General features: G+C 38.9%; 1 protein-coding gene across 1 annotated transcript in view; it reads left to right on the forward strand.

The window, feature by feature from the left end:
• CALD1 (caldesmon 1) overlaps positions 1 to 26,020 on the forward strand; it is a 192,778-nt gene that overhangs the window by 45,059 nt on the left and 121,699 nt on the right. Inside the window, 1 exon segment of the mRNA XM_023190088.2 lies at positions 20,796 to 20,883. The gene's annotated coding sequence lies outside the window, so the exon portion shown is untranslated.

The raw sequence follows: 26,020 nt of genomic DNA on the forward strand, positions 1-26,020 counted from the left end.
TTCTTCTTCTTCTTCTTCTTCTTCTTCTTCTTCTTCTTCTTCTTCTTCTTCTTCTTCTCCTTCTCCTTCTCCTTCTCCTTCTCCTTCCTCTTCCTCTTCCTCTTCTGTTTCTCTTTGGAGTGGTGGAAGGATTGGTTAAGATCTGCATTCTAGCTTCAACTCTTCCACGTCTATCTGATGCTTGAAAAGTTTCTCTTAACCTTTCAAGCCTCATTTTTCTTATCTATAAATGGAGAGAACAAACGCTCACCTTGTGCTATGTTTGGGATGTTAAATAGATGTTGTGGCATTTGATACACAATTGGCCTACAATAAATGTAATTTTTTCCCAATTTCCCCTCAATTGTACATATGGAGTTTTCTGCCTTTTTTCATTTTCCATTGTGATGATAACTTCTCAACAGAGGGTTAAAAGAATATTTGACACTCATTATATTACACTGTTAAAAAATATTAGAACTAGAGATATGCCTCACTTGGTCAGATCTGAGCTCCAGGGCCTGATGTCTGCGACGATGGCAAGAAGAGACTGTTGTTGGAATTTGTGTTATTCTCTGAGGCTTTAAAAATACTACCTTTCCTTCAGAGCCTTTTAAATATCTATTATGCAGTAACATCTCTAAACTACTCTTGAACCTATGCACATTTTTAGCCTAGCACATTTTTAGGTACCGGTATTGAAAGTAATATATTCCAAGTGTTTAATACTTATAATGCAAAAAGGTTTTTCTGTTATTCGACCTAAAATGATCACTTCAAAGCTTTAAGATTTAGATAAAGTGGGGAGAAAGGGGGATAGAAAAAGGAGCATGAGAAAAGGGGTAAAGTAATTAACATTTATAAGATGATGGCCAAGTTTATTAGAAAATAGATGGGGTCATACATTTCAGTAGACCTGAACTTCATTTCCAGCTCTGTCTCATTCTAGGGCATAGAGTTGTTAAGAGAATGTAATGCACCCGCATTAAAATAAATTTGCTTTGTTAACTATAAATTTAAGTTTGGATTTCCTCTTTCCAAGCATTTATTTTTAAAAGTGATTAGGGTAATTTAAGGTCTTTAAATTGCTATAAAATATCTGAGCATTAAAGGGGGGTGAGAAAAATTAGCATTTTAAAATTCTCTATATAAGGATAATTTTATAATCTAACTTTTGGATTTATAGATATCTTATGTATATTCTCCCAGAAAAAATGTGAAGATTTTCCTTTTGGTGAAGTCATTTAGAGTTCATTGTTGGTTGGTATAATCTACAAAATTATATTCAATTATGCAATTAATTTAAAATATTGCATCACATAATAACCCAAGGTCATTTTATATATTTACAATAAAAAATTGTTTTGACCCTTCCTGTAGATTAACCTTCCAAATGATTTATTGGTCATTAATAGCTCAATTTTTAGACCCAGGGGTCAGAGTTCAGGGCATGGCAACTGAGAACAGATCCCTGTACAGACTGACCAGAGGCGCCTCGGGTATGCCGGGGAGAAATACATGCACGTTTCTCAATGTCTCAGGCTATCTTTTCCTTCAGTTTCATAAACACCATCTTAATTCAGGTTTCAAGAATCTCCAAACTTACCTACACACTCTAGTTTAGCCCTTTCAAGTATCATTCCATCCTATAAACTGATTTTAAATCTTCCCAAACTACTGTTTATATAAAAAAAATCTTAGTGCCAAAAATCTTCCCAAAGTACTATTTACTTTAAAAATTTTAAATTAAAGAGAGGTGAACAAAACTAGCATTTTAAAATTCTCTGTATAAGGATAATTTTATTACTCTATTGTCTGCTCCAAAGAATAAAGTATAAAACTGATATCCAAGGACCTGGTCAATATTCCTGCTTTCTCCCACCCTCCTAGGCAGGCTTTTGAATGTACTCTCCCACGACCACAGCTGCCCATGACCACAACTGATGTATTGCTGTTCTGCTGACGTTGCTCCTTCCTCATGTTTGAAATATTCTCACACCTCCTTTCTAGTTATCCAAATCTTAACTCTTTAAGTGCCAATCATCTTTCTGAAGCATCTCCTAAGTACTCCAACCCACCTAATCAACACACACCAGAGCTTTTCTAGTCTATTCTTCAAATTTTTACAGTTTAGAAGATCCAACCTGCAGAGTTTGTGACTTGCCTGAGGTCACAAAGGAAGTTAGTAGTGTCACCATGACTTAAAATTGAGGTCTTTTACCACCAATACTGTTGCCTGGATTCCCTAAACTAATCAGGATAACAGGCATTTTACTGATAATATTGGTTTTGTATTGTTGGTTCATTGTTCCTAAGTATGAAACCTGGATATGCCCAAATTGTTCCTGGATTATTCTTTCATTTCAGATCCAAATAAAATAATTGGGGCCTTCATCTCAATATTTCAGAGACTCCCCAAGAAAGAGATAAGGTGGTGGGGTGCCTTATATTTTTGTCACCTCCTGCTCCAAATTCTGGTCACACATTTACAGCCTCAGTCCAACCTCTACCGGCTTAAGTCTGAGCATGGAAAAGTTCTTTTTTTCTTCATTCCCAAAAGCTGCTGCATTTAACAGAGTTTGATGAATGGTTTATGGTGATAGAAGGGCATTAAAGTGCAGCCCACACTGGATCCCAGCTCAAAATTAAATATTTTAATTTGAGAAAAAAAATGAGCTCTTTAGCTCTTTGCCTTAATTCTCTCCCATGTGATTTTGGGGTGGACAGGACCATTCAACATTTACAACCACAAAGCAAGGTCAGGATATTTATGTAAACAAAATATAATAGTTATCTACCCTGGGCTTATGCCTTTAGTAACTCTAAGAAGCAACAGAAGTTTTGACATTAGTTTTTCTTTAACTTGGCCCAGGTTGAAATCTTAGGCAGATCTCCCTATCTCAATGGATCAGGACAATGGCAGGAGTCAATGGGTGTTCATTTGCTACATTCTTAGTTGGGAAAATGAATCCAGCACTATTTTCCAGAATGTAGTGAGATTAGGAAGAGAGTAAAAGCAGAAAATGGGCATTTTTTTGCCATTTGCTGAGCTTTTTCTCCATACCAGGTTCTATACTGTCATACACATTACCCCATTTCGTTCTCACAACAACCATGCAAGGTAGGCATTCTCCACTTTTCAATGGAGCAAATAAACAATTTGCCAAAGTCATCCAGCAAGAAAGTGGCACAATCCAGAATTCAAACCCGGATCTGCCTGACTTTAAACGCCTTTCAGGACTTGGCCAGATGACAATGGCAATGACCCAGGCACAGGAAAGAGTGAGGACCATATCAGATCACATGATATTCCAAATTTATCAGAGTGCTGGGAGTCAGAATAAATAGAAATGTCACTCAAAGGTGTTACTTGGGGAAGGCGATGGAAGGTCCATGATGGACTGAGGTTCAGATAGAGGAGATGACTTTCCTTTCATTCATTCTTCTGTTTAAATCTACCGGATTTAACACAAACTCTGAGGACCTTCTACAGAATCTGAATTGCGTATCCCCAGGTCACTTAGTTTTTATAACCCAACAAGGGCAACATATTTAATAGACTATCACCAAAAGCCTTTCTGAGAAGCTTGTATTTATTCATCTTGCCTGAGGCTGGGCAAAGGGGGCAGGTGTTTGGTTTTTGTTACTGCATAGAAATACAACTTTGGTTTCGTTGATGTGAACGAGTAAGCACTGCATGTGAACTGAAATCACACTATGTCTAAACAGAGGACTCTATGGCACTTTTCTTACTAAAAAGTTGTTAAGTTTGGCAATCCTCACTCTGTTCCAGTCAAACATTTTCTTAACCATATTAGGTTATATGGAAATAAGCCAATGTCGTGGCTGGTGTATGAGTAGGTCTTCTGCACCGAGGCAGTTTTCTTGAGAGCATTTTCTCACTGGTTTAAAAGGAATAGAGACAAATGTGGCTCAGAGTATATTTTTAAATATGGCTGGAAAGAAAAATAAAAATTCACTGATCCAAAAAGAATTCAGAATTGCAGCTAGACCAAAGTCAGATTTTTAAGCTAGAAGACTTAGAGAGATTTGGATATTTGCTTACTTCTTATTGAAAGACTCTATCTATTTTTAAAAGCCCAGCCAACCTTAACACAGATATGAGGAAATCAGAACAAAATTGCATCATCTGTTCCATAATTGTCCAATGTTGTTCTCGTTGCTTAATCTCGTGGGTTAGAAAACCAGCATTTAAGCTCTGGATTCACTACATTCTGAGTAATCCTAGACACTGGGCTTAATTTCATTGTTTGTCAAATGGGGGATGATATACTACCTATATCATAGGATTCTTAGGAAAATCCAATGAGATAATGCATGATTCAACTATTACCAAAAAAGCATATTATGGGCCTTCTGTCTTTCAAACTACAACACTTGGAGAAAAGTAGCAGCAGAAATCATAGCTTTTTTTCTGCTATTACTGTAACTCTGATACAGTTACCTGCTTTTCATTTAGATTTATCTTATTCTGCTTTGACAGCTAATAATTATTCATTCATATATCCATTCCTTTATTCAGAATATTGAGTTATTCAGAATATTAGCAAGTGCCAAGCTCTCAATTAGGAGCTCTTAATTCTCATCTTTGCAAATAGATGATAAATCTATAAAGCTCCCCCCCATCTTATCGTTACTCTTTTGAAATATTTTTATTTCAAGATACATGTTGGCCATTCATTCATTCCATGTATATTTATTGAGTGACTACTAAATGGCAGGCAACTGCAAAGTGCTGAGGAATCATTAGTAAACACAATAGATACATCCTCATGGAGATTTCAGTCTAGTAGAAAAGACAGATATTAAATACATAAGTACTCAAACATAAATATCATTGCAAATTGTGATTGTGCATGAAGACAAAGAGCAGAGACTTATAACAGGGAATGACATGGAAGTAAAATCTTAAAAATCTATATGTCTAATGCAACAAATTTTAATTTACAATACCTTGGCAATAAATGGATAGGATACTTGAAAACGTTATCATCTAATTGTACTATAACACAAAAATTGGTGTTTTAAGGGTGTCGCAATTATTTAATACTATTCCAATTTTTACTTTGTGGGTTTAAGAAAGGCTAAGAATTATCTAAGTAAGAAGTATGCCTTTGTCATTAGGTAATGGTGAGGGACTCATTTCTGGTCTCTGTGGCCAGTAAGCTCTAGATCCATGCAAGAAATTGAAAGCAAGCTTGTGTGACTGGATCACAAGAGAGAGGCACAAGAGGAAGCTGGAGAGGCAGGCTGGGCTAGATCATACATGACATTGTAGGCCATGGGAAGAGTTGGATCTGTATTCTAGATGCACTATAAAGCTACTGAAATGTTTTAAGCAGGGCAGTAACATGATTAGATTTATGTTTTTAAAAAGGTAATTGTTTGCAGATGGCTGGAAGATTAGAACAGAAAGACTAGTTGGGAGGCTCTTGGAAGTGTCCAGATGAGATGATGGTGGCTTGGATTTGAGTGACAGCAACAATAATGAAGATAAATGGACCATTTTCGGCAAATATCCTGAAGGGAGAATCACCTGGATTTAGTAATTTACTGTAGAGGGAGTAATGGTAGATGAGGAAGGAGGAAGTGTAGGAAATGATTCCCAAGTTCAGAGCTTAAGCAACCAGGTAAATATTGGTGTCATTTGCTAAGATGGGAAAAACTTGGGAAACATGGACTGTGTTCAGTTCTATCCTGTTTGCTGAGGGAAAAACAAAAACAAAAAAAAACGGGGGGCAGTAGTGGTGGAACTTTTTGTGATTTACAGAGAGGAAACAAAATTATAAAGCTTAACACCCGTCTTCAGAATGCTTGCACCCTAAGCATTAAATCCACTGTTGATATTTCCTTAACAGACTTTCTCAAACCACCAGAGGCTCTACTATGATGTGGGTTATCTCACTCCTAGAATTTATTCTCTCTTCACCCTTCCTCTGTGTGTGTCTACATATAACGCAATTGATTTTAATAATTTAATTTGCTACACCTTTGGATTATCTCATTTATCAAGGCATCAGTCGATCTTAAAAACTAGATCTTTAATTTCTTTAATTTTTTAAGTTCAGGGGTACATGTGCAGGATGTGCAGGTTTGTTACACAGGTAAATATGTGTCATGCGGGTTTGTTATACAGATTATTTCATCACCCAGGTATTAAGCCTAGTACCCATTAGTTGTTTTTCCTAATCCCTCCTCTCCTCCCATCGTCAACCCTCCAGTAGGCCCCAGTGTGTGTTGTTCCCCTCTATGTGTCCATGTGTTCTCATCATTTAGCTCCCACTTATAAGTGAGAACAAGCAGTCTTCAGTTTTCTGTTCCTGCATTACTTTGCTAAGGATAATGGCCACCAACTCCATCCATGTCCCTGCGAAGGATATGATCTCAAACCAGATCTTTAAAGGCAATTTTTTTTTTTTTTTTTTTGGTGCTTCTATAATATTGGCAGTGAATAATGACAATAGAAGTCTTTACCATTTTGTCTTCCTGTTATTTGCTGTAACTCAACTCATTTCTGGTCTCTGTGGCCAGTAAGCTCTAGATCCATGCAATAAATTGAAAGCAAGCTTGTGTGACTGGATCACAAGAGAGAGGCACAAGAGGAAGCTGGAGAGGCAGGCTGGGCTAGATCATACATGACATTGTAGGCCATGGGAAGAGTTGGAACTGTATTCTAGATGCACGAGAAAGCTACTGAAATGTTGAAATCAACTACAAATGTTCCAACTTCTCCAGTGGTGTATGTGGAAACAAAGAGAATTCACAGAAAGAGTGATCAATTTGATTCCCCTGAGAGCCGTTGCTAGAGTACTAAGCTCTACATTACTTAGTAATGCAAAAACAAAGTGATATTTAGTGATCAAGATTTATGTACAAGAATGTCCATCACAGCACTACTTATCATAGCCCAAACCTGAAATACTCTCAATGTCCAGTGATAAGGGAATGATTACATACAACTGTAAAGTTATCAATCATATTTTAAAAATTGTGTAAAAAATATGTATAATACAATAAGTGAAAAAATTGAGTGCATAACATCACATTTGTTTTTAAAATCTTATATTTGTTGAAAAAAAGACTGGAAGGAAATATATTGAAACTTTAAAGTAATCTCATGGTGGGAAGGATGAAAAAGGGACTTTATAATTATTTTCTGCATAATTTCTTTCTTTCTTTTTTTTTTTTTTTTTTGAGACGGAGTCTCGCTCTATTGCCCGGGCTGGAGTTCAGTGGCATGATCTTGGCTCACTGCAACCTCCGCCTCCTAGGTTCAAGCAATTCTCTGCCTTAGCCTCCTGAGTAGCTGGGATTACAGGTGCCCATCACCAAACCTGGCTAATTTTTTTGTATTTTTAGTAGAGACAGGGGTTTCACCATCTTGGCCAGGCTGGTCTTGAACTCCTGACCTTGTGATTCACCTGCCTCAGCCTCCCAAAGTGTTGCGATTACAGGCATGAGTCACCTCACCCGGCTTCTGCATAATTTCTGTATTTTCTATAATAAAATGCATATTTGCACACTTTCTATAATAAAATGTATATCTATATAGCACTCAGAGATGGCATAACTTCTACAGATTTGATGATTTTTGTTAGTGGAAGAGATCTGAGTTATCTGTGAGTTACCGACGGCGAATCCATAGGGGTCCACAGCAACTTCAGTCCTTGCCTCCTCAGAAGAAAGAATTCAACTGAGGGGCATGTAAAGCAGAAAAAGAGATAGAGGCAAATTTCAGAGCAAGAGTGGAAGTTTATTTTAAAAAGCTTTAGAACAGGAAAGAAAGGTGCTCTTGGAAGAGATTCAAGCAGGCACGTGAGTGTTAAAAAGAGAAGTCAAGTGTCCTGTTTAACCGTGATCTTAGGACTTTTATAAGCTCGCCTTTTCCCCATGATCTTCCTTAGGGTGGGCATGCGCAGAGCCCTTCTTACTCTTGAGAAATGCACACATGCAGTGATTTTAGGGAGTTAGACACATGACCATCTGCGGTTTTCTTCCTTCTTCCGGTAGAGAGTACCCAGGAGATCTTACTTCGTCATTTTTGTCTCCTAACATGCATTTCCAGGAAGCTGTTTCTCTCTGGGGTCTGCATTCAGTTAACACTTTAAATATTAACAGGTATGGACCATCAGGAGATTGTCTCTTTCTGGCTGCTGTGAATTATCATTTTTAGATAGGCAAAGGGATAATTGCCAAACATCACCTGACATTTCTAGTGGGTGGTGGGAGAGCCCTCTCTTGCTCCCCGCTCATAACTGACTACATGTAACAATTTGGGACCTTTTTCAGTAGAATGGAATAGAAATAAAAGCAGTCCTGAAAACCAGCAATGAATAATTGTGAAGTACTGCCTGAGAAACTGTGGGGTATAAAGTGGTGTGAAAATGTGATTGCTCATTCATGGATCTTATGATCAAGTTCCCACACTCCTGGATTTCCCTTGTTTGGGTTCAAACAGCCTAAGAACATAGTAAGGGCAGTTTTGATTTTCGTCTCTGAGGTTTTTCTTTTAAGCCACATCAGGAAATGAAGGAACAAAGACAGACAGCGGGAGAAATACACTCGCAAAACAACCTAAGTATCTGTGCAGCCTCAATATCATTTAAATTCTGGCTAAGTTTAAGGTTTTTCCTTTTTTTGTTTCCTCCTTCGCTCTTCTAGTGTATTCCACATAATGTAGTTATAGCTCTGCTCAAGGTTCTGGAATGGCGTTTGTATGTAAGCTTAGTTATTTTAAGTCATTCACAGTTATTTGTTTTTTAACCCTTTAAAAGTAATTTGTCACAATCACCTCTTTATGTGCCAGATATATAAGAATTATTGTCTTGTCTCTGGACAGTATGTTTTAGAACTTTTCCTTATGAAGCTGCAAGACATGTTTTGTACTTAGGCTTATCAGCTCTATTTAGCCTATAATTGTGTCTGCATAACGCCAGAATTATCATTTCAACAGAGACCGAGAGCTCCCCAACAGTTATCTGGTGGCAACTGCCAAAAATTTTTATTGAATTATCTTTTTCACTTAATTCAATCCACTTAGCTATAAATGTTGAACCCAGTGAAACTTCTGGTTTTTGGGGGATTTTTTTGGCATATGAATGGAAGCATTGCTATGTTTAAAAATACTACCCTTTGGAGATAAACATTATGGGATGTTCAATATGAAATATTTCATCAATGTGGAAATGGGTTTCATTAACCCATCTGTATCTGCACGTCATCCTTCATCTGGTTAAAATTCCACATTTTAAAAAAGATAGCAGCTTGGGTTTAATTTTGTGGCCATAGAAGACTGAAGTTTGATACTGTCCACATTACCATCAACCAGCTAATGTATTACCAATAAAAACATCAGTACTATTCTTCAGTGAGATTCTCATTGTCTACCTTGTATGAGTTTTCAGTGTAGCCCTGGGAAGAAGGGCACTGGAGAATGATGTTTTCATCAAGATTTAGAAGTGAAAGAGATTGAGCTTCTGGAGACCTCATTTATTCACTTAACCCACATTTATTGAGAAACTGCTATGTGCTCAGAGCTATGCTAGACACTGGGGATACAGAAATGAATATGACATAAGTAATTTAATATTTATATGCCCACTAGAGTGTTAGCCCTCTGAGGACAGTGATCTTGTCTCTCTCCATCTCTGCTGTCTCCTTAGCAACTCCCATTTAATAACTGGAAATAGAATCCCAAGGTGGGCCTAACTTTTTGTCTCATGAGATATGAATAGTAGAAGAGAAAATCTCAAACTTTTCCCCCATATGAGGAATGATATTCACAGAAAAGACCCACTTTGAGGAAGACAAATAGGCCTTTTTCTTCCACTGAAGAAAGATGCCTAGAATCCAGTTGAATGGGTTTATTTGGATAGCTTTGAATCCTTCCTAATATTTTAAAAAGTAAATCATATGAAACCTCACATTTTGATGTCACATCGGAGTAGCAACAATACTGTGATCAGAACCCCACACAGAAAGCTGCTGTGGTGGGCCACCATACCTGATGGAAGATCTATTTTGATGTTCAAATGCTTTGAGATTAGGACGGTTGCTTGAAGTATTTATCGCTTGTTATACTTTCTCTGCTGTGTAATTACTGCAAAGACAGGCCAGATTGCAAGGGCTACAAAGGATCAGTTCTTGAGATAATTATTTGAAAACTGTTTAGCACATGATAGCAGTTAGAAATCAAGCAGTAGGCCAGGCGCGGTGGCTCACGCCTGTAATCCCAGCACTTTGGGAGGCTGAGACGGGCAGATCACGAGGTCAGGAGATCGAGACCATCCTGGCTAACACGGTGAAACCCCATCTCTACTAAAAATACAAACAGTTAGCCAGGCGTGGTGGCGGGTGCCTGCAGTCCCAGCTACTCAGGAGGCTGAGGCAGGAGAATGGTGTGAACCCCGGAGGTGGAGCTTGCAGTGAGCCGAGATGGCGCCACTGCACTCCAGCCTAGGCGACAGAGCGAGACTCCGTCTCAAAAAAAAAAAAAAAAAAAATCAAGCAGTAGATTCTTCCAATGTCTAAAAGCAGATGTAGTGATTGATTTATCCTAAAATAAAAAATAACCAGCTCCTGCTTAATGAACTCGGTTGTTAACTAATCAAACACAGGCAGAATGGTGTTCTACAAAAAGAACAGATCTGGGGACCCAGCTCCTCCCATAACTAGCTAAGAAGCCTTGGGTAAACCATTTAACCTCTCCAGGCCTTTCTAGGTCTTATTTATAAAATGTTGCCAATAATGCTTGTCTTACTGACCTCCAGGGTTGCTATGAAAATCATTTAAGAATAGGGATATGAAAGCCCTGTTTACTGTAGAAGTGCTATGTATTTGCATTCTTAACCCATTTGTGGTGTCACTAGGCACTTGGAAATCAGCCCACAAATGGCTGATCTGATTGATGATAGAAGCATAATTGCCCTGTGACCAACCCACTTCATCCCTACCAAACATTCCAGACATTTCAGTGCAGGAATAAGGTCTATGGGAAAAAGTCAAAAGGAGACTGATCAGAGGAATTCCGCTGGCCCTTCCCAGGGCCCTGTGCACAAAATGGTCCCCTGTGCATTGTTATTTTGCTGTGTTTGCTGATGTCCACAACTTCCTAGACATTAGCAGATGGATATCTGGGTGATGATGAACAGACAGAGTGAGTGTGATATTTTACCAGTTTTCTAGTGCAAAGGCCTCTGTATCTAATCTATGGGCTTGCAGCCTTCACTAGTTACTCTTTCAGTTGAATGTGCAAAGAGATAAAGTACTGCCTGCCTTTCTTTAAAATGCTGAGGAATGACATCTAGTGAATTTTTTCAAGGCTACAGATACTGATGGTTTTGCTTTTGGTTGCAAGGGTAGACAAGGTGATTCTAGATCCTGACCTGAGCCCTGTGCCCTGCTGCTGCCCAGATTCTCTCTGTCAGCGTTTCATGCTTGCCACTGACTGAGCTCAAGGCTCTGGATTAGGTCTTAACACATAGCTCTGTGGCAGAGAGGAGAGGTGGGCAATGCCAGTTGATTAGAACGTGGGAAAGAGGAACAGGATAATTCCACTTAGGGTGTTATTTTGCTTTGTTTTTTGCTTACCTTAAGCAACTGGCCATAAAGGAAATATATGACCCTGTCCTTAGGGAGTTAAATTTCAATCAGTAGTTTAACATTAGAAAAAGTTTTAAGCATACTTTAAACAAACAAGAACATATTAGAAACAGGAACATGAAATGTATTTATTACATCAATAAAGTGTGCCTAAATTTTTCAGAGTTGACTTAACTGCATAATAGATAATCCGATCGCTTTGATGACATGTAGCCTGAACTAGAAGGTATTGACTTGAGACACTACTTTTTTGTGAATATCAAAAATTTCTAAGTATAACCTTTATTGATAAGACTGTCAAAAATTGAGTATAATAGAATTAAAGAGGTTCAATTTTGTCAAACTGGAAATTATTAAATTTATCCTATATGCTGGAGGCTGTGCTAAATTCTACAGATAACAGATAAATGAGGCTGGGCAAGGTGGCTCACACCTGTAATCCCAGAAATTTGGGAGTCCGAGTCGGGCGGATCACCTGAGTTAGGAGTTCGAGACTAGCCTGGCCAACATGGTGAAACCCCGTCTCTACTAAAAATACAAAAATTAGCTAGGTGTGGTGGTGGGCGCCTGTAATCCCAGCTACTCAGGAAGTTGAAGCAGGAGAATCACTTGAACCCGGGAGGCAGAGGTTGAATCGCTGAGCTGAGATCATGCCACTGTACTCTGGTCTGGTGATAGAGTGAGACTTCATCTCAAAAAAAAAAAAAAAGAGAAGATAAATGATATGACTCTTACCTTTGCACAGATGTCCATACTGTTTCCTCAGCTTTGCCTCCTGAACCATGAGGGTTCTAATCTTCATAGTTGCTTCTCTTCGACAAGCTCTATTTATTTAGGAAGCCACACACAGGCACATAGGCAGAAGAAGAGAACCGGAAGACTGTATCCATTGGAAAATTTAATATACATAAAAATTTAGTGCACCATTTCTTACCACTTGCTGAAACCTAGGTGACTTAACATCACGCCTCACAAACAACAATCAGTGCTTGTTGATAATGATGACAGTGCTAGTGGCAGTGGTGATGATTACGATGATTAAGACAAGAGAAACAACTGCCACTGCCTTTCCACAAACTTTGAACTTTTTATTATCTACACTAGGTCTTTCATGATGAGTGGTAGTGAAACCCAGTTTAAACTCCAGGTACACCATGACTCTGAAGAGAAAGATACATTTTTCTCAGTGTCTCTTATGCCTGTAGCCACGGGAAACTTATCAAACACTGACGTCAGCTACTTTCCCATGAGAAGTTCAGAAATTTCATAAGACCACAAATGACTTTCTCTTTCCAATTTGCTTCAGACAAGTACAGAACTCTTCATGAAGCTTAAAAATAAACATTTGACCTTCATGGATACATTCTCAATGCTTCTCCAATCAGAAATCATCTTGCCTGTAAAAATCCACCCTCATTCTTCTATTAATAATTGAAAGATCTCAGATGATGCAAATAGCATCGCAGATTACTCTTCATTAAATGATTGTCCAAGAGAAAGGGGAAAAGGCATCTGTGATTAGGCACCATTTTAAGATATCAAAGCCCATCTTTTGTACTATTATAGAACAGGATAAGATCTGGTGGTTTTTTTTTTTATAGTATTACAAAATTGGCTCCTCTGAGAACATACATCTAAGCTATATCCTTTGCACTCCATAAAATTTTAAGAAGAACTCTGCAAAATGTCCCTGGGTAGCTTCCTAGTCTTGGGACCTGATGGTATAGAAATAAGCTAGGAATTGAGTCATTCTACTTTCTAGATGCAGAATAACAAAGAAGAAGGCAGAGAAAGGAGCTGATAATATTCATGAAGGCTCAACAGCACGCTAGGTTCAATACTAGGCACTTTATGTGTTATCTCAATCATCACTCAACAACAGACTTTTTTCTTTCATTCTTTTCTTTTTTCTGAGACTGAGTCTTGCTCTGTCTCCCAAGCTGGAGTGCAATGGTGTGATCTTGGCTCACTGCAACCTCTGTCTCCTGGGTTCACACGATTCTCTTGCCTCAGCCTCCCAAGTAGATGGGATTACAGGAGCACACCACCACACCGGCTAATTTTTTTTTTTTTTTTTTTGTACTTTTAGTAGATACAGGGTTTCACTGTGTTGGCCAGACTGGTCTTAAACTCCTGACCCTGTGATCTGCTCGCCTTGGCCTCCCAAAGTGCTGGGATTATAGGTGTGAGCCAATGCACCCAGCCAATAACAGACTTTTATGAAGCATATGATATATGCCAGAGAACGTGCTAAATGCTTGGTATGGAGTGATTGATGCCCTTACCATTGGGAAGCCCATACTCATGCAATGCTACCATAGAGGCATTAACCAAGTACAATGGAAGAAGGAAAAAATCCTTCAAGGTAGTTATTATTATCCTCATTTTAAAATTGAAGTAGCTGATACCTGTTAGGTATCTTTTTTAAAGAGTTTCTCTTAGGTTATTAAGTGTAGAGTTCTATGTGACCCCATAGTCAGTCTTACAATTCCATGCTGTTTTAATGGGAAAGATCTATTTTCAATCCAACTGAATGATTTAAAGCTTTCTCTGCAATCCAATAAATCTGTTTGCTACAGAATGCCACAAGAATTCTGACTTTCACTGAATAATTGACTTTGTCTTTAATTATAAGAACAATTTCCTTAATTTCCCACTTTAGCCTGTTTGGTAGCTAAATTCCTAACATATTATCATATTAATACATCTCGTCCCTCTTATCTACTCATTTATACAAATATCTGTATACATTTCCATATGCATAATTCCTTAATAACACAGAAAACATATCCCATAAAAATCAAGAGAGTCTCATACAGACATAAACCTATACACTAAAATACAAGCATATTGTAAATGAATTTGTTCAAGATACATAGGCAAAATCTGAAATGGAAACATACAATTTTAAGAAATAAAGAGGCAACATTGTTCAAGGGCTTGATGTACAAAAGAGCTACAAGAAATAATGTGGGGAAGGTGGGTGGTTAAAAGTGAGGAGCAGAAACAGTGGATACTAAGCAAGGGGTTGGATGGATGGTAAAATTTCATGGCATTCTTAAGATGATAAGTAGTCCCTGTATTTGGATTGCCTTGGTATGGGCCACTTGCAAAAACATTCAATATTTCCCTTCTAAGATATGGTAAGCCAAAAAATATATATGGAAAGTTCACTAAGTCATTGGTAAATAATCCAGTGTTGACTTTTAATTTAGAAATAACTGACCAAATTGATCCCAGCCTTCCCAACTACAATTCTCCCCCTGCAGACTACATTGATTTGTATTATCTTATTGTTTTCTCTCATTGTTTGTCTTTCTTTTTACTATTTTATTTTCCTACTGGTACAATATATGACCAGAGATAGTGAACCTTCATGATTTTATATATTTTGAGCTCATAAATTCCCTTGAGTTGTCATCTTTCCAGACTAAAGCTTCATCTTTTTCTATTCACATGTTCTAAAAATAATCTTGTTAATGATGTATAACATATAGAGAAGTGCACAATTTATAATTGTACAGAATGATGGACTTTCACAGAATGAACACAACTGAGTAGCCAGCATCCAGATCACAAAACAGAATACTACTTGCACTCAGAAGCCCCTCAAATGTTCCTTCAGAGTGATGCCTTCCCCCACCCAGCCACTACCTCATGATAACCATTATTCTGATTTCTAACATGAAATATCAATTTTGTCTGGGCTTCGGTTTTTATATTAATGAAATCATACAGTAATTTTTTGTTGTGTTGTTTACATTATGATTCTGAGATTGATTGCCTGAGCAACACTTAGATCATTCTAATTCCTATATAGGGTTTCATTATTTACCTCCCACGATTTATCCATTTTGCTGTTGATAGACATTGAGGTTATTTCCATTTCTTGGCTATTACTAATAGTACTGCTATGAACATTCAAGTTCATGTCTTCTGGTGAATATATGCATGGATTTTTGTTGTATATACGCCTATGAGTAAGATCTCTGGGTCACAGGGTATACAAATATTCAGCTTTAGCACGTGCTGCCAAATCTTTTTCCCAAGTGATTTTGCCAATTTATATTCCCACAGCAGTGCATGAGCATTTCAGTTGCTCACTAACATTTTGATTTATGTCTTTTAAATTTTAGCTATTCTAGTGGCATGAAGCTTTAGTCCATCATAAGTTTCAATTTGAATTTTTCTAATGATTAATGAGGTTGAGCACTTTTTCATATGCTTGTTGACTTTTTGTCTTTTTGTTTTTGTTTTTGTTTTGAGACAAGGTCTCTCTCTGTCCCCAGGCTGGAGTGCACTGTCACGATCATGGCATACTGTGGCCTTGACCTCCCTGGCTCAAGAGATCCTCCCACCTCAGCCTCCCAGGTAGCTGAGACTATAGGCATGCACCACCACACCTGGCTAATTTATTTTTTAGTTGCTGACAATTTTAAATATCTCCTTTTGTGAAATGCCTGTTGAAATCGTTACTTATTTCTCTATTAGATCATCCATCTTTTTCTTTTTGATGTGTGGAAATTGTTTATATATTCCGGATACAAGTTCTTTGTCATCCATATTGCTAATATTATTTTCTTAATCTATGGCTTGCATCGTCACTCTTTTTATGGTTTTTAGTTTTAATACAACACAAGTTTTTTATTTTTATGTCCTGTTTACAAAATCTTTGCCTATCCCAAAATCATGGAGATTTTTTTTTTTTTTCTGAAAGCCCAAATGTGTAAGTTTTCACATTTAGATCTACAATCAATCTGAAAGAATTTGCGGGAATGATGCTAAATAGAGGTCAAGTTTTGATTTTCCTTTTTCCATATAGATATTCATTTAGGTGTGGGATGATGTTACTTTCCTACAGATAGGGATTGTCTTACCTTCTGGTTGTTTCGATAGAGTTGGGAAAGTTCTCTTCAGTGAAACGGGGCTGAGCTGACCTACAAACTCCTCTTCCATTTTGCATGACTCCTTCAACCTCTGGTTTGCTCCCTCTCTGTGGCTGAACTCTCCAAGGGAACTAAGGTTGTATCGAAGACCATTTATCACAGTATAATCTGCATACAGTAAAATTTACTCTTTTCAGTGTAGAGTTCTGCAAGTTTTGACGAGTGCATGTAGTTAAATAACAATCACTATGAATAAGATATAGCACAGCTCTGTCACCCCAGAATGGTCCTTCCCTCTTGCACTTAAAGTTGTTTTCTACTCAGCTCCACAAGACTGCTAAGACTCTGCTCTGCTTCTCAGAAATGTTCTACTTAGTTTCTCTCTTGTATCCTCTTGTCCTTTGTATCTTCAGTACACCAAATTCCTTGAGGGGTAAATCACTGAATGTGAGATTACTTTTCCAGGCCTTCCTTCTCTCTAAGATGTTGGCCCCTCAAGTCCTGGTTACCACAACGGTTCTGGGATGCCTCCAGGTTAATTTTGATTTTGTGGAATATTATCCAGAGTTTCTAGTTGTTCTCAATGAAAGCACTGGACTGCCACAAGGTATTCCATTTAGGCAGATACCTACATCAGTCTAGCTGCATTCCAAAAACTCATCAACAATCTCCTCCAAAACATTTAAAGAAAAATGTTGTATAGAACTCAAAAAAAGTAAAAGAAAATGTCAATGTTGGCAGCTATGGCTGCTTCATGTATCCAGTCATGGAAGGAGCTTCGGAATAAAACGAACCTGGGTTTTAATTCTAACTTGGTCATTTATTAACTATGTGACAATGAATCTTACTTCCAAGTGGGGATAATAAAAAACAACTAGTTTCACAGTTTTCTTGTGAAGATTAGATGAAAGAACAGATATCAAGTACCTTGCAAATAGTAGGCATTCAATAAATTATAGATATTATTATGTGATATATTATCATTTCTCTTAGAATTATAAAATGCACTCATCTCTTAGAAATAATAGAGAAGGAGTAGGGGTAGGTGGACTTGAAAAGTAATACTCTTCTCTGAGCACCCTGTTAGATGCTGAAAAGGGGGAACTTGGTTGAACTTGTTTTATTCAAAATGACATCAAGGTCATTCACATACCCAATACTTTTTTTTTCATGAAAGGATGGTAGAAATAAATCAGCTGAATTGAAGTACTGTTGCAAATCTATCCCAAATGCTTCATGTTACAGGTGAAGGAATTGAGTGGTTAAATGACATTTTCAAGGGCAATTCACTTGTTAGTATTTATTTAAATGACCCAAATTCCCAAGATCATATATTTCTTTTCTTCTAACATACTCCTAGCTCCCATGTTTAAGTATAAATGCAAAGCAGAGACAACTCATAATGTTTCATTATTACTGACTCATTCTGACTAAAACGTATTGATCTATTTTTAAATATTTTATTTTAATTTCCATCCCCACAAATTATGTGACTTCCTGCCAACTATGATTGAAATAGCTACTTGCCATTCCTTTCCCATTTTAAGGATTATGTCCTGTAGCTTTTCATTTTTCTGTCTGTTATTAAGAAATGATCTGCCTTATCCTGTAATGTATGAAAGGAGCTTGTGCAAGCCTGTAGAACACAGCTCTCTTGAAGTCTATCAAGCAAAAAAGGGAGTGGGGAACCTCCATCCCTCTGGGCACTGGATAAAAAGGTGACCATGTGCTTCTTTGGCACTTTCATCTCTGGGCAGGGACAGATCCTCACGCTTTCCAGCAAGGGCAGCCCAGTGGGGATCGTTTTTTGGTAAGACCCTCTGTCCAGCACATCTTTCAGCATTGTGTACTCTACGAACAGACATATGAGGCTGAATCTCACATGGACTAAGTAACTTTGAAGAGTTTCATGATCCCAGAGCACACAGCCATCTCATAAAAGCCTCACACCAGGCTTCTCAAGGGCTCTGCCTGGAACATGCTTCCCTCAGATCTTTACATTGGGGCTTCTTCCTAGAAATGTGTTTTTAGTCTAGATGTCTCCATTCAGAGAGACTATCCCTCACCAACCAACCTCCAGGGACCCTCAGTGAACTTCTTTACATCCTGCTGTTTTTTATTTGCTCACCATCAGAAATGTGTGTTGTCTGAACTCCAGCAGAACATAAGCTCCATGGAAGCAGAGCCCTTGTACATCACTGTGTGCTGGGTCCTGCAGCAGAGGACTCACTCAGTGAACAAGCAAATGTGCTCCTGTATCCGCCAAATACACCCAGCACGGTGGGTCAGGCCCTGGCTTTGATAGCGGCCTCACCACTAATGGGGTGAATTTGGGCAAATGACTTCAGCCAAGGAACTTCTCAGTGCTTATCCTAAGATAAGAATATGTATTTTACAAGGTTGTTATAGTCATCAAATGAAATAATGTGTGCAATGTGTTTAGCACAAGACCTATCACTGAAAAATACTTAACAAACAATAGTTATTATTATTATTTCCATAATGAAAGCAAATCATGTTATGAAAAAGTCACTGAGGAATTGTTTTATAAAAATGATAATGTTGAAATCAGAGACCCTAATTCAACCATGTAAGATAAAATTTTAAATTAATGAAAATCTGGGTCTTCTTATTAGTTATTTACAATTGTTGATTTTTGTAAAGGATCCCTAATTTAACCTTTGCAATGATTCTCTGTTGAAATAAGTTATCATAACATCCTCACCTCTTTCCCCACTACCAGCCTCTTAGTATCCATTTGGAAAATGCCATCTTTTTTTTGTTCGTTTGTTTGTTTTTTGTTTTTTTGTTTTGTTTTGTTTTGTTTTGTTTTTGAGACGGAGTCTCACTCTGTCGCCCAGGCTGGAGTGCAATGGCGCAACCTCAGCTCACTGCAAGCTCCGCCTCCTGGGTTCACACCATTATCCTGCCTCAGCCTCCCGAGTAGCTGGGACTACAGGCACGCGCCACCGCGCCCAGCTACTTTTTTGGATTTTTAGTAGAGATGGGGTTTCACCATTCACAGGATGGTCTCAATCTCCTGACCTTGTGATTCACCCGCCTCAGCCTCCCAAAGTGCTGGGATTATAGGCGTGAGCCACCGTGCCCAGCCTGCCATCTTTCTGAGAATACTTGCAATAGAGATTTTAAATTAGGATATTAACCGTCTCCTGTAAATATGTGCTAGCAATGTTTATCTAGAAATGTTTAACTAGAAAGGTGCTAGTTACAGTTGTTCATGCTACTAAATGACTTTTGCTAGAGGTTTCCTGAGGGTTCTAAGAAAATCACTATACTTAGAGGACTAGAAATCTGATCAAGAGGGAAGAAATTACTTCTTTCTTTTTATTACACCTTGGTTCTCCCATAGTAAATGTTTTCATATAAAACTTATTTCTCCCCATGCCTGAGGAGATGGTTAAATCAAAGGAGGAATAACTAGGCCCTGGCTGTTTGCCACTGGCTGCAATGGGGACTCGGGGAGGAAGACAGGCCCATTTGCCTAACAGGGCCCAGCTCCCTTCCCGTCTTCCTTCATCTTGGGCCTTTTCCTTCCTTACTACCTCCGGTCTAGACTCAGCTTTCCCTGCAGAGACCTTTGGCAACTGCTTCTGAGCCAGGGCAGCCAGCATCTGTGTGTCGAGCACTGCTTTAAGCTATGGCTTAAAGGGCTCAAGTGAGGAATGGTTCACTCGGGCATCTATTTGATGTTGCAAGGTAACTGATGGGAGAGAAAGATCTTAAAACAGGGAGTGAGATGCTTTAGTAACTCTGGCCCTTAGACCCTAAATCTGAAAATAGAAAGGAAAGAGATTATCTGAAAGCAAACTCTACTGTCAGTGATTCTGCCATTCATTTTATGTTTTCTCTTGAAAGCCTTTCTGTCTTTGTCTCACTAACAAGATAGTTCATGGACATAAACAGACACTATAGACCAAAAAGTTTTCCACTTATAACATTTTCTTCCTTCACTTTGGCTTTATTCATTCTCAAATTTTAAAATAAAAATACTGAGGGGACTGTGAGCAGCAAAAAAGAAACTTGGCAATTAAATACTGTCCCCGGGTTTGTCTTAACTATACCTCTTTCTCCAGAATAATTTATTCCGAATAATTCTGAGATGGACTCTGCAATAATTGTATTTTCCTTAAAATGCAAATGCACAATAGCTATTTCTACCCCTGCCTTATTTCTTCCTTTAGATTCTAACAACAGTACTTGAGGAAGAAATGATATTTGAAAATATATAGTCTGTATTAACTAAAATTCATTCAACTTAATTATGTTTCCATCCTCCTTTTATTCCAGGTATCATTGGAACATTTCAAGATCATCAAATCAAATTCCACAGGGACTGGTGATCAACCAGAAGGCTCAGACATCTGATTGCTGACCTGTGAGTAAAGTTTATGTTTTATTAATACTTTGGGCTCTGCTCTTTGGAATTACCCAGTCTCTGTGCCTGGTATTCTAAATTCTTACATCTCAAGATGCACTGTGAGAGACCAGTTTTTCTGCTATCACCCTCCTACTTTACTTACGAGTTAATTAATCAGTTAGAATCCATTAAGTTTTGAAGGATCTATCAAGTCTTGTATCCTGTTTTGTAATCTGAATTTTTTTTTTTGCTTTATTGTTAAATGTTTCCTGCAATGTAATTAATATCTTTCATAATACAGTCCTGATTAATCATGAAGTCCTCACTTCTTGTGAAAATGCTAGTGACTTGAATCAATAAAGACAACATGAGTCAGCCTTCCAAGATGAATAAGCTCACCTTTGTGCAAACACTGGTGATCTCAGGAGCACTAAGTACCCCTCACTTTCAACAAATCTCTGTCACCTGGGAAGAAAACTTCTACCAGAACAAGGACCACCTAGGGAGGTGAAAGAGGGGATTTCCACTTTAGAGGATGGAGAAACCAAAGGACACTTCACTCATTCACAGTTTTGCTGAGCTTGGGGCTCCAGTAGGTAGGAAAGTTCTTCAGGAGTTCAGCACACCACTCAGGCAATTGTTGTTTCAAGATTCTATCTGTTGCCCCCTTGCAAGTTTTCTCAGGCTGCCATAGTGAAAATCCACAGACTGGGTGGCTTAAACAACCGAGATTTCTTTTCTCACCATTCTGGAGGCTGGAAGTCTGCGATCAAGGTGTTGGCATGGTGGATTTCTCGAGGCCCTCCTTGCAGATGGCCACCTTCTCCCTATGTCTTCACATGGTCATCCCTCCAGGCACATACCTGTCTGGTGTCTTTCTCTCTGTGCCCAAATTTCCTCTTCTTGTAAAAACACCAGTCATATTGGATTAGGCCCACCCTAAAGACCTCATTTTAACTTAATCACTCTTTGAAGAACTTATCTCCAAATGCGGTTACATTCTGAGGTCCTGAAAGTTAGGATTTCAACGTATGAATTTGGGGGAAATACTATTCAGTCCATAATGCTGCTGCCATCATTTTCTCTCTCTAATATGCTGATTTTTTTGTTTATTGCACATGGGCTTCCCTCCGATTCTCCCCTTCTGAACTCCCTTAGCGATTACATTACTCTCAGAGCATTTGCAGTTCCTACAACGTATTATAGTCATTTGTGTACAGCTCTCATTTCCTTATGACAGTCTACAAATTCTGAAATCAGAGAGTGTGCCTTTTACATCTCTCATAGCACTAGAGGAGGTTTTGTATACAGTAGATACTTTGTAATATTTGTTAAATGAATGACTGACTGACTGAATGAATGAATGAATGAATGGAAAGAGGATTAGATGCAGCCTCTGAACCTACAATTTATTTGCGTTAAGACTGTCTCCAAAGGATAAGTATTAATGATGCTTTCTCCTCACTTCCTGCCCCCCAAGACAGGTAGAAATAAGTTAAGGCTGAGGAGAAAGATTGAAAGAAAAGTGTGATTGACTAATGGCATGAGAGTTACCTTTCTCCCAAAGAGGTAGGAAACAGTAAATAGGACGAGCATGCCCCAGTTAAGGTGGACTTTCCATGAGAATACTGTTTGGGGATCCAAGAGGGACTTACTGAGTTTAAAGCCTGTGGGACATGCAAGGGCATGTGTCTAGAAAACAATGCATATGCAGGTCTGAAGGTCAGGTGAGAACCAGAGATGTTCACAGTCACCACCTACAGGCAGGAAGCAGCAGTGTGTCAATGGATGAGGCCACCAAGGAAGACTGTAGAGGGAGAGGAGCAGTGACTTAAAGATTCCATCAGAAATTGTATATGGAAACTTTTCCTGGTAGATAATAGGAGAAGGGCCCGTCCAAGAGGAAGAATACTACACAATACTTCTAAAGAAGCTGTGTGAGAACATGCAGATGAGCTAATGTGTGTGTCTATTTTTTCTCCCCTTGCATTTTTGGACCTATTTTGTTCCTTCTCTGTCCTGTCTTTTGGGGGCTATGCCCCAAACCATTCCTGTGAGCCTAGCCCTACCCACCTTTGCTCCCTTCTTGCTAACTCCACCTATGGTCATTGTCCGACTCCCCTGCTGCCTGCTCAGGAAATCCTAGACAAACTTCCTTTGGGCCCATTTTCTTCATCAGCCAATCAGAGCTGATCAGAATGGACAGAAGGGGAGGCCAGGATGAGAATCCTTAATGACCAAAGAGAGACAGGGGCAGGTCGTTTTCAGGGTCAGGTGGCTGCAGTGCAGTGGTCACAGAGCATCATCTTGTTTAGTCAGTAAAGGCCCCAGATAGGGGTGGAGGACTGTGCCCCTTTTCCCCTGAACTTCCTCCTTTGTCCATTGTCCCCTGCTGATTGTCCCACTCCACCTATTCCCCAGAATAAGCTTTGGCAGTATTTTAGGGTTTCCCTGCCAGACCAGAGAGTGGAGGGGCCAGGCCATGACCCCTGACAGTCATTACCAGCCTCCCCTCCCTAGGCCTCACCATCAAATGTCATTTCTCATGGAGTCATATTTACCCCTGGGCTGAATTTCCCTAATTTGCTCTGCTAGCATGATGCAAATGAAAGGGGTAAAGGTATTTATTCATCTCTTTTATTTTCCAAAGTGTTATTTCTTTTCCTTTAAGTTCTCTCCTTGCTTTTACTTTATTTTTCTTCTCTCTCCCTTAGTTCTCCTTCCTCAGTAGAAACCCTTGATCTTCAGGGTGATTTTCTGATTATTAGCAGAAGAGGCTATCAGAGATCTGGAAGCCACCTCCTGCATTTCTTTATTCCCCTACCTCACCCAGTTGTTTTAAATGTATATTGAGACACCAGCTATCTCCAAGAACCCACTTTCACACTTTCCTCTTTGTGTTCTTGGAGTAGCCAGGAAAAAGATGCTCGTTTTCTTGAAGGTACCCAAAATGTCAATGACACCTGGGTCAGTGATTTTATGCAAATTGCTATGTATATCAAATGAGAAATGTGGAGAGCAAGAGGAAACCCTTTGCAATCCGTGAATGGTCTAGTTGGGGTTTTCCAATGAATGATGGCCGGTGGCCAACATAGGTGCCTCCCGACTGTGTTTCATTAATTTCAATCAGCTCACAGGTTTGGAGAGAAGGATCATTTTCCTATGAGCATGTAAAAGAAGTGCTTCAAGTTGTAAGCACTTCGAAGACTTTGCCCTTGTTTTCGAATGGGAGATTTTATAACCACTGTGGGTCCATATTTTTGGAGTCAGTTGAAGTTCCAGATGGAGTGGAAAGAGAAGTTTGGGTTTTTATTTTCTTCTTCTTCTTTTCTTGAGTTTTGCATAATGAGCCTCCCTGGAAACCCTGACAAAGTCCTTAGTCTCCTTTGGTTCAGGTGGCCCCAAGCTTTTTATAGTAGGAACTGAAGGGATATTTCTTAAACTAAGATTCCTTCCTGTGGGTTTTCGGTAGTAGCTGTAGAACTAGGCTCATATGGGAGAAGGTCTGGAATCCACTCCCTTCCCTGGGAGTCTCCTCTCAAGGAGACTGCTCTCAGGGTCCTTGTCATGAGATATGACAAGAAAAATCCACAATGAGCCTGGGCACAGTGCAGATTTGGTTAAGGATTGGGGGGACACAAGGTCACAGACCCCATAGGACTCCCAGCATTCTGGAAACCTTCATAGTAAAGAGGGTAGAGGACATTCCAACATCACCACGTGCAGCTTTAGTAACCTTGCCAAATAAACGTGTTTCCCCAGCCAGGGAATTGCACCTGATCTTGAGAGGCACCTCCACAAAAACACACCTTCCTGCCTGGCATGACCATTGACAGAGAAAGACTGGGCTGAGAAGGGGGACAGAGCAGGGAGAAAAACACACAACGGTGCCAGGAGCTCTTGTCTAGAACTCCTTTCCAGGCTTTTGTTCCCATAAGCGCGCGTGAGTACACAAGTAAAGAGAAAAGAATGATTGTGCTATTTAGCTCTGAACCAAAAACTATCAAGTCTTTCCTAAGGTTCCAACTCTAATAGGATTTGTACAGTTACAGGACATAGACTCAACTGCTTCTGAACTCTGCTGCAGGATACCTAACAAGATTAAGTTGTGAACACCTCATGCCACTCCATGCAACAATACTCTAATAGGACTTAAGCAGAACAAACAGTCTAGGGGGAAAAAAAAAAAAACCCCTAAGACATTTTCCTTCCTACTATTTTCTGTATCCCAGGCTCAATCTAGTGCCAAATTAAATCTAGATTTTTTTTTTAATAGACGTTTCCTAGAGGAAAAGGCAGAGCTGCATTCCCTGAAACATATTTTAGCTCAAACTTATAACTTGGATTTTTTCTTTCCTCCTCCCTTTTGCTAATTCAAAACAAAATGTCCATCACCCACTCTAACACCAGCCTCTAAGAGCTAGAGACAAATGGAGTCTGAATATTCACGCCAATGTGGTACAAATGAGCTGTGATTTTAGGATACTGGCTGTTTTACTGACAGGGGAAAAGGGCAGCTGACTAGTTTAATATACTTGGCTGAAAACACTTTGCTAAAGAGCAGTAAAGAAGGCCAATGTTAATATTGAATCCTGTTCTTGAATGAGCAAATATGATATATCATGGAATGGGGTGTCCTGAGTTTGGGGGAAAGCATTTTATCATATCCACAGGATGCAGACGGCAATGAATGCAAACATATTGCATTCATGTTGGGCCCTAAGGAAGAAGCGCTTTTAGGAGCATTTTCTCCAAGTTCCTCAAAGAATTCCTCCCATAAGTATATGATACCATGATGTTGAATCTGATTTCACACAGAATTACAAAATTATAAATATAAGTTATTATGTCTTTATATTTCTATATTTCTATAAAGACAGTTAGATCAGTCTAACTGTCTCCCATTACTGGCTCATGGTTTATACATTTAAAAATGCAATTATAAGTTGGGGTTGATTAGGGAAGCCTGTGACCACCATTAGCACCTTCCTTAAACATGCATTAATTCATTCATTCTACAGATATCACTGGATTGGACCTTCTCCATCTCACGTGCCATATTAGGTCTGTGTTACATTTGCAATTCTAGTATTCCCTACCATAAAATGGACTTTTTTAAAATTAAATGCACTGGAAAATTTTGTGAATCCAATGA

The sequence above is a fragment of the Piliocolobus tephrosceles genome, chromosome 8 (genome assembly GCF_002776525.5).
Source record: "Piliocolobus tephrosceles isolate RC106 chromosome 8, ASM277652v3, whole genome shotgun sequence".
Lineage (NCBI taxonomy): Eukaryota > Metazoa > Chordata > Mammalia > Primates > Cercopithecidae > Piliocolobus > Piliocolobus tephrosceles.